The following is a 9709-nucleotide window of genomic DNA, read 5'->3' as shown; positions in this document are numbered from 1 at the left end:
CGCGGTAGACGGCCGTGATACGCAAACCAGATGTGAGGACCACTTGCCAGATGTTTTCGCTGCTCCAGGGGAGTCAAAGTGGTCGACCGTGACCGGCCTCACTGGTGAAGGATCGCCTTTCACGGCACGCCATTGGCCAAATCAGACAAAAAACGTGGAGCGCCGAGAGAGACGCATTGGCTGGGGAGAAGGAGATGAGCAATTATGATGAATAATGATCAGACCGCGAGAGCCGTTAAAGGAGAGAAGTAGAGAAGAAGTGGAATCAACTATTCATTTGTCCTTGTTTATCTTTAATTGGAAGAGATGATAATCGTACCCGGGATCTTCTTGGAGTCACCAGCGAGGGCTATTAGTAGGAGAGACTCTTCCACCCGATGGTCGCTCTTTAAACTGATGTGTTCTGGCAAAGAGAAAAAATAAAATCTGGACAGACAGTGGAGCAACAGCAGTTTGTTTGGAGTAAATCTCCTGAATGCAGACTTGCATTTTTTCAAAGCTCCGAGATGTCCGGAGAAATCGATCATATTTCTGGTGAGAGGGACACAATGGGCTGTTGAGAACGTGTTTTGTACCTAGCGAAAACAATTGCTTGATAATTTGTGCAAAAAAGCTCGACAATTACGGCCCTCAACTTAAAGGGGCAGTAAGCCTCGAAAGAAAAGGAAGACTTTAAAACACCAAGATCATTGGCTTTGAAAATGTTGTACGAGGGGATGTCAAATGTACACACAATGCATTTTGGTGAGATGTCCAATACACTTTTTGTAAAATTCAGCAAATATTTCCAAATATCTGAATATGTCCCCCATACACAAAGCTGCGGGTTGGAGCCCCAGACCAGGGAAGTCAAAACATTAACAACAACCAATTAGAAACAAGCTTTCTCCAAAATCGCTCACTGCTCCTTTAACTGTTTTCGAGTTCAGTGTCACTGCTCTCTTCCAACAACGCCAACGGGGGGGGGGGGGTGTTGTCGTTAGGCACTTTTTTTTCTTTCATGAGTGTTTTTTTGTTTTTAAATATTTGAGTAAGTTAATGTTAGTAAGTAAAGTAAATGTTGCGTGGTTATGAAACCGTTTGAATCATTTGCAAATTGGCAGATTAAATAAGGGGATGTTGTGACGCAAAAACGAACTGAGGACCAGGATGACTGGCAGTGGTGACCAGTGGACGTGCCGTCCCCGACTCGTCCGGGGGCTGGCCTCTCTTGGAAGGAGGCCAGACGAAAGCCAGTGTTTGAGTTAGGATATTCTTCTCTGCAATTCTTTTTTGGGTGTGGTCATACGTGGCTCTGCACTACACTTGATGTTCACCTATGTAACCTCCTGAAGATGTACATGCTGTACACGGCATGCTCACAGGACTGAAACTGGAAGTAATTTGATATGTCAAAATAAGAAATATGATTTAAAACTGTTACACGCTGTGCGGGGGGCGCACACAGTGCACGTGTAGTGTTAAGAGTGTGTTGGTAGGGGTCTGTATCGAGTTTGTGTCCAGGGTCAGGGGTCATCATGAGAATCAGTCCATGCTCTTTTGAGACTTGCTTATAGCAAAAACAAAAAGCGCTGATCATTTCTAAGAGCAGACGGACAAAGTTAGCAACTAGCAGGTGAACACTTAACTAGTAGAAGTTAGGTGGAGGCCAAACACAGAGCTAAAAGTCGACTGGAATATACAGGACGCCTGTGGACAGAAACGCAACAAGCTTCCTGGAGTCCCAGATGGTTGGCGGGCAACCATTTTTTCAGCCACAAAATAGTTTGCCACGTAACCAATAAAACCATGCAGAACAACATGCAGCCAAAGTAAAAAGAACAACATATTTGAATGAGGAAATATAAAAATGTCAACGCGGAGTAGAGGGGAAATTGGAGGCGTGTCTTTGACGACTTGGACTAGAAAAAGGACACTTGAAGTAAAGAAGTAGAAGTTGTGAAACAAAAAGCAGTAAAACTTCGCCAGCACAATCATCCAAGACAAACTTTGACAGAGAAGACTGTTGAAGTGGAAGTGGGGGGGGGGGAAGAAAACGGGAGGAAAGAACAACACAGGAGGAACCCGGAGGTGCCGAAAGAGGAAAGGCTGAGGAGGGAGAGGAAAGAGAGTCAGACGGTATCTAAAGTCTGCTTCCACCGTGCGCTGCCAGATGAGGATTTTCCAGATGTAAGAGAGGTAGGGGAAGAAAAAGGGAGGGGGCCAGAGTGGGGAAGGATATAAGAAAAAAAGAGAAGGAAGATATTTTTCTCCTCTCTTTATTTGTCTTTCTGTGAGTTTCCAGGCTGGTGAGAGACCGCGAGTTCAAGTGGCTCGACACACAGAACGGCAACAAGGTGAGCTTCTCCCGAGGCTCTGATGGCCGCCGCTGCCCTCGCAGTCCTCGCAGACGTGAAGGATGCACAAAGAGAGAAAAAAAGGGAAAAGGGAAATCTGTCAAGCCTGACGTCTTCCTATAAACTCGGTGAACTGCTTCGTGCGCCAGCATCTCTCCGTCCTCCCACATCACTGATCATTCTCTTTCCATGGTGCATGAGAAATGATGAGAGAGAGAGTGTGTGTGTGTGTGTGCCTGTGCGTGCGTGCGTGTGTGTGTGTGTCCCAGCTGTCTATTTCCCAGCTGCCACTGAATCCTGAAGAGAAAAGTGGACACAGTGAAAGAATGAACAGTCCTGTGTGCTTTTTGTCGCATCTCCACCTCTCATGTTCCCCCCCCCCCCGTGTACAGCATGTATGTGCGATAACTGTGGTGCGTCATGTGTACATAACGTCTGTGTGTGCGTGTGTGTGTGTGTGTGTGTGTGCGTGCTCGTGTAAGGTTGTCTTTCTTGAAAAGCGCCTCCCCGGGACCGGGCCAAGTCGAAGGGTCTGCAAGCGTTTATAGAGTCGTGAATAATAAAAAGAGCGGGTCACACCAAAAAAGCTCAGCAGCAGCAGCAGCAACTCTGGGATTTTCCAGCCCCCCACTCAGCCCGTGCCAAGATACTGTTTGGACAGAGGGAGCTGGGGATATCGAATGCCTTGTCTAGTGTTACGCAGGGGAATAGCCTAATCCAGACCGGGCCCATTCTTTCCCACATGAATGGTGTGTGCTTGTCTGTGCCCTCTGTGTGTGTGTGTGTGTGTGTGTGTGTGTGTGTGTGTGTGTGTGTGTTAGTGTGTGTGCGTGTGCGTGTGCGTGTCAAAGGGGCCCGTAAGAGAATAAAGAAACAGACAACATCCTCTCGCTGTGGAGAGAGAGAGAGCCTGAAGAACAATAAAGCCTGGTGAGTGAAGGAAGCTCTCTGGCTCCGGGCCCACGACTGGACAACGCTTAGCTTGTTTTTAGGTTCTAAACAGAATGAAACGCACGCGCGCACACACGCACGCACGCACGCGCACATACGCATACAGGAATCCCCACGGTTTATTTATGAAAGGCGGATCGCATGAGGACTAAAACTAATTCAAGCTGTGATAAATCGGCACGGCGAGATTTGAGAGGAGGCAGAGACCGATTTGTCGGAGCAGCAGAATCTTTTTTTTTCTCCCCCGATATTTAAACGGGAACATATATCAAGGGGAACCTAAATCTAATGGCTAGGATCTTTGGGGAGAAAAAAGAAGAAGCAGTTATGTCAGGAAAATAGTTGAGGCAGGCGTTACGACAGGATGACTCATCCCCCTCCAGGTCGAACCCAAGAATTATTTCTTGTTGAAACACTACGACAACAAACAAAAGAAAAAAGAGAGAGAGAGAGAAAGCATTATAGGGCCTTGGAGCACTTTCTCAACTTGTGTTTGCGTATGTTTGTGATGCTAATGAAAAGCACACACAGATGTGCGCTCACACGGGGTCACGTGTCGCAGTGACGGAAATCTCCCGGGGGGGGGGGCGCCGCCAACGGGCGGAGAGCGCGGGACGAGGTGTGTCGGCGGTTGACAGTAGCCACGCGCCCTTTTCCAAAGCCGCTCCCGCGTGAGCGGCGGGCAAAGAAAAATCCTCATCTGTCCAAATGAAAGGCCGCCAGTTAAATCACGGGTGACTGGAAAAGTGTGGTGTGACCTTGCCCGTGTCAACCGGGCAGGTGAGAGCCAAGAGCGGCTGAGCACTGAGGTACGTAGTGACGCACACTGGGAGGATTTTCTTTTGGCCAGGTCAGGTCAGGTCAGGTCAGGTCAGGTCAGGTCAGGTCAGGTCAGGTCTGAGCTATGGTCGAGGCCGTGTATTCTTGGGCCCCGGGCCACGCTCTTCTTCGTTGTTTTTAGTGTCGGTTGTGGCAACCAGCGTAACAGGCGCGTTAAGCGGCACCTTCCGCTCCGGAGTTTTCCCTTTGTCCTTTGACAGAGGCCGACATCAAAGTGTGGCGGAAAAGCGAAAGAACAGCGGAAGCGACTTTTTAAAATTTTCATTGCAGTGCCGTCGTTGTGACACGTTCGAAAGAGGTCGTCGTCTGAAGTTAGTGTACAACGACAACTGACCCTTACCTTAATCCTGTCCCGCAACCGAATCAAACGCTGCTAAAAAGTGTAAAATCGCAGAAAAACAATGGGACATGTCACGCCGTTGGCCCGCCACCTTTTGAATTCCAGGAGACGCGACAGCACGCATGCGCAAGCGGTGGACCAATGAACGAGCTCACTCTTATCTACTCGCCAAATTGACCAGGACCTTGGATTGAGAAAAAGAAATGTAAAAGATTTTCAGATGTTTAGTATCGTCCTTAAAAAAAATGCCCCCCCCCCCCCCCCCGGGTCGGAACAGCTGCGTCTCCTGCGGGCCCCGAGTTTCCGTGACGACCGCTTCCCATCAATCCGACTGTCTGTGTGAGTGTGTGTATGTGTGTGTGTGTGTGAGTGTGTGTGTGTGTGTCAGCTCGTCTGGCCAGATCACCGTTTATAGCTCGGTAAACTGCGCTGCGGTCGTACCGTACACGAGGCCGCAGCGCTGTGTGCTCAGTGAGCACATTGCACACGGCCCCTTTTTATGCGCGCACATTTGCACACTCGCGAAGGGGGAAAACATTAACGCGCGGAATCTCACAGAGAGGTGCAGTCATGACAGCCGCGGCTCTGAGGCCTCTTCACGACACCCTGCTCGGTTTGTTTTTCTTCAGTGAGCCTCTCAAACATTGCTGGTGTGTGAGGTCTCCCCTCCCCCCCCCCGCCCGCGTCCGTCTCCCCGCCCAGCTTCCCATTCATGCCCTGCACTCGGCTGTCCTCCCAGCGGTCCTCCAGGTCCATTTCGGAGAGCGTTGCCTGCCCGCCGCAGGTTGGACAGAAATAACAGTCGGCGCTCTCCAAGTCAAACAGCGACCTCGTCATACCATCTGAGAGCCCCTGTGCTTCCTCTGGGCCGCCCACCGCTCAAAGAATGTGTCTTCAGTTCTCTGAGAAAATGGCACAGTCTGCAAACACACACACACACACACACACACACACACACACACACACAAAACCAAACACACCCGCAGGCATGTAGAAAGGAACATACACACGTCATTTCAGCACACAAGGGCACGCGCGGAAGGTGTTTCGCTCCCGTGTGCACGCGGCGCACAGACACACAGGGCGAGGCCCGCGCCAAAATTCGCCGACAGTCCCGAGCACACTGCGTCTGTTGTTCCGAGGCTTTGTGGGCCCCGAAGAGAGCGGTGAAGGGGAGTGGGGGGGGGGGGGGGGTATCATTTTCTACACACCAGTCAAACAGCTTTCTTTCTCCTAACTACAGCCACATGGTGAACTCTCCTTGTGGTATTAGACAGTGTACACACACACACACACACACACACACACACACACACACACAGAAGTGTTTCCTCCTGGCAGGTCCGCGTCCGCCGAGGTTCAAGGTTTCCACAGGTTTTAAATGTTGAGGAAGGGTTTCGGTGAAGCCCACACTCTAAGTCATTAAACATTTTAAGACTGGGTCAACCGGTGAACTCTCCGAGAGGTTTAGAAAAAAAAATGTAAAAAGCATTACTCTTTCATTAGTATTTGATAATGTCAAGTATTTTCCATGTCAGACTGACTTCATGAGGAGTTGCCTCATCATGAGAATATTGCAGCCCTCAGGTGGTGTCAGGCCAGAGACATACTTGCTTTTAACCAATGCAGATGCATAGATTCCGTGTCTCCAAAGGGATCTCCAAAGTGTGTACATGTCATCCCCTCAGGACCATGAGTGTGTGCACTGAATTTCACAGCAATCCGTTCCACAGTTCTGACGATATATATATATTTTGTATAAACGAAATCTAAAGAAAAAGGGGCAAAAAAGTCTGGTTTTATTTACCCGATCACCAGATTCAGAATTTTTACAAATTGTTGTGCTGTTTTGTTGAGATATGGAAATAGGAATGGTGAGGATATTGACTTGTTGGTAATGCGCTAGAGAAAGAGTCACAAGATCACCAAGACTCCAAGGATTTATCCATCGGGGATAAAAATGTGTCCAATAACCAACAGATGTTGAATTATTTCAGTCAGGCATCTGCACCCGCAGATTAAAATAGACATTAGACTTATATTATTCCAATGTAATAACTATTTTTGTTTGTTCTATATAGAGTAAGATGTTCAAACGACGATGCGCGCACTGTTTTTTTCCCTCCTTGCGCCTGGAAACTGATTTAACCGATCCCATTAATCATCCGATACTTTAAGTGTTAGTTGTCTTCGTACTATTTGTAGCCTGTTACACATCATCTCCTCTGCAGCGTTCAAGTTAAACTCAGCAGACTGGATGTTTTCATCTAACTGTTTGGTTGCTAAGCAGCTGCGCTACCAGATGAATTTTTCGGGATGTTGCTCCTACTTCCATCTTCCACAAACGCGGCATTGTGGTTACAACTTGGTTCTTCTTTCGCCACAAAATTGTCCAATTTGTGTTTGTTTGGACTGTGGGAAGTGTCTCTCCGAAGCCAAAGTGAGAATTCATCCTGTTTCATTGGAGATTAAAAGCATGACTTGTTTTCCCAGAAAGACCAGAAATGCAGATTTGAATTGAGTGCATTAGTACTGAATTTGCAGAGGACGTTGTCAACAAAGCCCCTTTTTTTTTTTTTTTGCTGTACGACAGTTTGTTGATGCGTTTTTGTAAAGCCACTGGAAAATCACATTAGAGCTTGTTTTTGAATCTCCTCCTCTTTTTCTTCTTCCTCGTGTAACATCGATTTGAAATGCTCTTCAGGTGATACATTAATATGTGGGAGGCCTTTTTCCCTGTGGGACTCAAATCCAGACAGTGGTTTGTTTAGTGGGGGTGATAGAAGTAATAACACTAAATGACACATATGCCCTTTCGCTCCAAGGGAATGCAAAGGTACAATTGGAAATGGATTAAACTGGTGGAGTTGCCCTATAATGGCAGCTCTGTCGTGAAGAAGGAGAAAGAGACCGCCCACCCAACAACCTCAGTTACGTAACGGTTTGTCATACTCATGTCTGGTATGAGAGCTCTACATCATTGGGGTTGGTCTACTACGTTCAACATAACGGTATCGTGTCAGGTCCAATACCTTTTTGTCTAGACTTTAGTGGGTTACACTGGGAACCATGAGTCTTCTCTATAGACCACGGAGGAGAGGAGGAGACCGAGCTAATAAGAATTCGGCTTTCGTGCCAATCGGAGTCTGAGGTTATTTGAGGCCGAGCAGATCAGTGGAAATGACTCAGAGGGCCATCTGAGTCACACTGTAGCTTTAATATGATGAATGCTGGCAGACTCGCTCATCTGACTCGAGTCTTTATTTTACACTAACCTGGACACGGTCCGCGGTGACTTGGATGGAGCAGTGTGAACTCTTTCAATTGCAAGTCCGAAAAAAAACGACAACAACAGTACAACAGGAAAAAAAAAAAAAGCAGAGGTTTAAAGGGATAGTTCAGGGATTTTGAAGTGGTGTTGCATGAGTTACTTATGATAAGTTATTAAGTCACCTTATGGAGATGGTGAGTTTGGAGGAGAAGGGGAAGTAGCGTGAGTCACAGTCCCACCGTTGCAGAGGGGACCACCGTAAAAAAACTCTTTTTTGCCACATTTTTAAATGCTTACCTAAAAAAATGTAATCTGTTCAAATAAAAAATAGTACTGCCTCAGTTTTCACACTTATTTTCAAGCGTGCTTCGGCCAGGTATCACTACGCCAACCTGCGCCGGTGCAGCACATCAGCTGTTCGACTACCGTGGCTTATTCAAGAGATGCAATAAAAACAAATGAGAGTGATTATGAAAGCGACGAAGACATGCCATTGTATATTGAAAAAAATATTCCGCGGGTCCCCTCTGCAACAGTGGGACTCTGCCTTTCGCTACTTCCACGTCTCCTCCAAACTCCGTGAACTGGCATCGCTGATCACCATCTCCACAAGGTGACGCGTGCATAAGTTACTCATGCAACCCCACTTCAAAATCACTGAACTATCCCTTTATATGATGTGCAGGTGCTGGTTTTCGTTGTTCTTCGAGCAGCTCAGGCTTGGGAGAGGGAAGCGACGGTCTTCGAAGGGCAGCGGGTCACCGCGTCGAGTAGTGGGAGATTTAAGCTGTGATTTCCACATGTCTTTGCAAACGACACGCCCCCAAAAAAATGACATGCAGAAAATATGAATATGTCCCTCAACATTTTGGCACTAGCCTGCAGATATACTCTTGTTGGTTCCTATACAGGAGACGTAGCATGAGGGGGACCTCAGCAGAGCAGCCGCTTCAGTCCTCCACCTGCGTTTACACAGGACGCATTCAGGCACAGAGCTGAACGATCACTTGCACGCACAAGTGATCAGCTTGTTCCATCCGTATGTGTGTGTGTGTGAGATGGACGCCTGAAAAAAAACGGGTGAAACAGCCTCTGTGCAGACACGCTGTGTGGGCGCAGTTTGTTGCCTTTGGGCGAGACACATCAAGTCTTTGTGTCAAGCTCGAGCTTCATATTTATCGTCAGGGTTTTTCTCATTTATCAGAAAAGTGAATAATCCTATTTCCCCAAAGTGTCAAACAACAGCTGTCTTAGTTGCCAGAGAATAATGAAGAGTGAAAAGGTCTCGAATATCGGGCGGAGTTTGACAACATGAACAAAAAGTCAAGGTCTACTTAACAGGCTTTTTTCAGAGCTCAGCGTCTTCATCAGCTGATTTGCTCAGTTGCCATACAGATTTGAGATGTAATAATCCGGAATTCATCCGCGGCATTTCACGCAAAAGAGAAACACAATTATGAAAAGACCACCTCACACATGAACACGTGTAATCGGTGGACGTCTGATCGCGAACCGGTCTGCATGCTTTGACTTTTTCGTAAAGATGTGGGATATGAATGCCTCAGATATGAATGCTGTGCGGCAGTGACGGCGGTACATTGTACTGGACAGTGTGTGAATCACCTCTCAGACTATAAAAACACATTTACAGTTGCGTGTCGGTAAAAGGCCCAGCTGAGCTCCTTCTGTCTGCAGCATCTTTCAGCTTGGTTGCACCACTCATGTGCGCTTCAGAACACAACACACACACACACACACACACACACACACGCGCGCGCACACACACACACACACTCGCTGCGTGCTCTTCGAGTCAAACTGAGCTTCGTGTCGGAGGCGGCAGGCTGCGAGTCCAGGAGAGTGGCTTTAACTAGACACAGATGACCTGGCTTGCCGTATGTGATAAATGCAGCCAACAGTGAGAAAGGAAAAAATAAAGGGGCTTTGACATTTTTAAAGTCAGACGTGAGA

This window comes from Scophthalmus maximus, chromosome 15 (genome assembly GCF_022379125.1).
Source record: "Scophthalmus maximus strain ysfricsl-2021 chromosome 15, ASM2237912v1, whole genome shotgun sequence".
Classification (NCBI taxonomy): Eukaryota; Metazoa; Chordata; class Actinopteri; order Pleuronectiformes; family Scophthalmidae; genus Scophthalmus; species Scophthalmus maximus.
Note: the sequence above shows the minus strand (reverse complement) of the source record.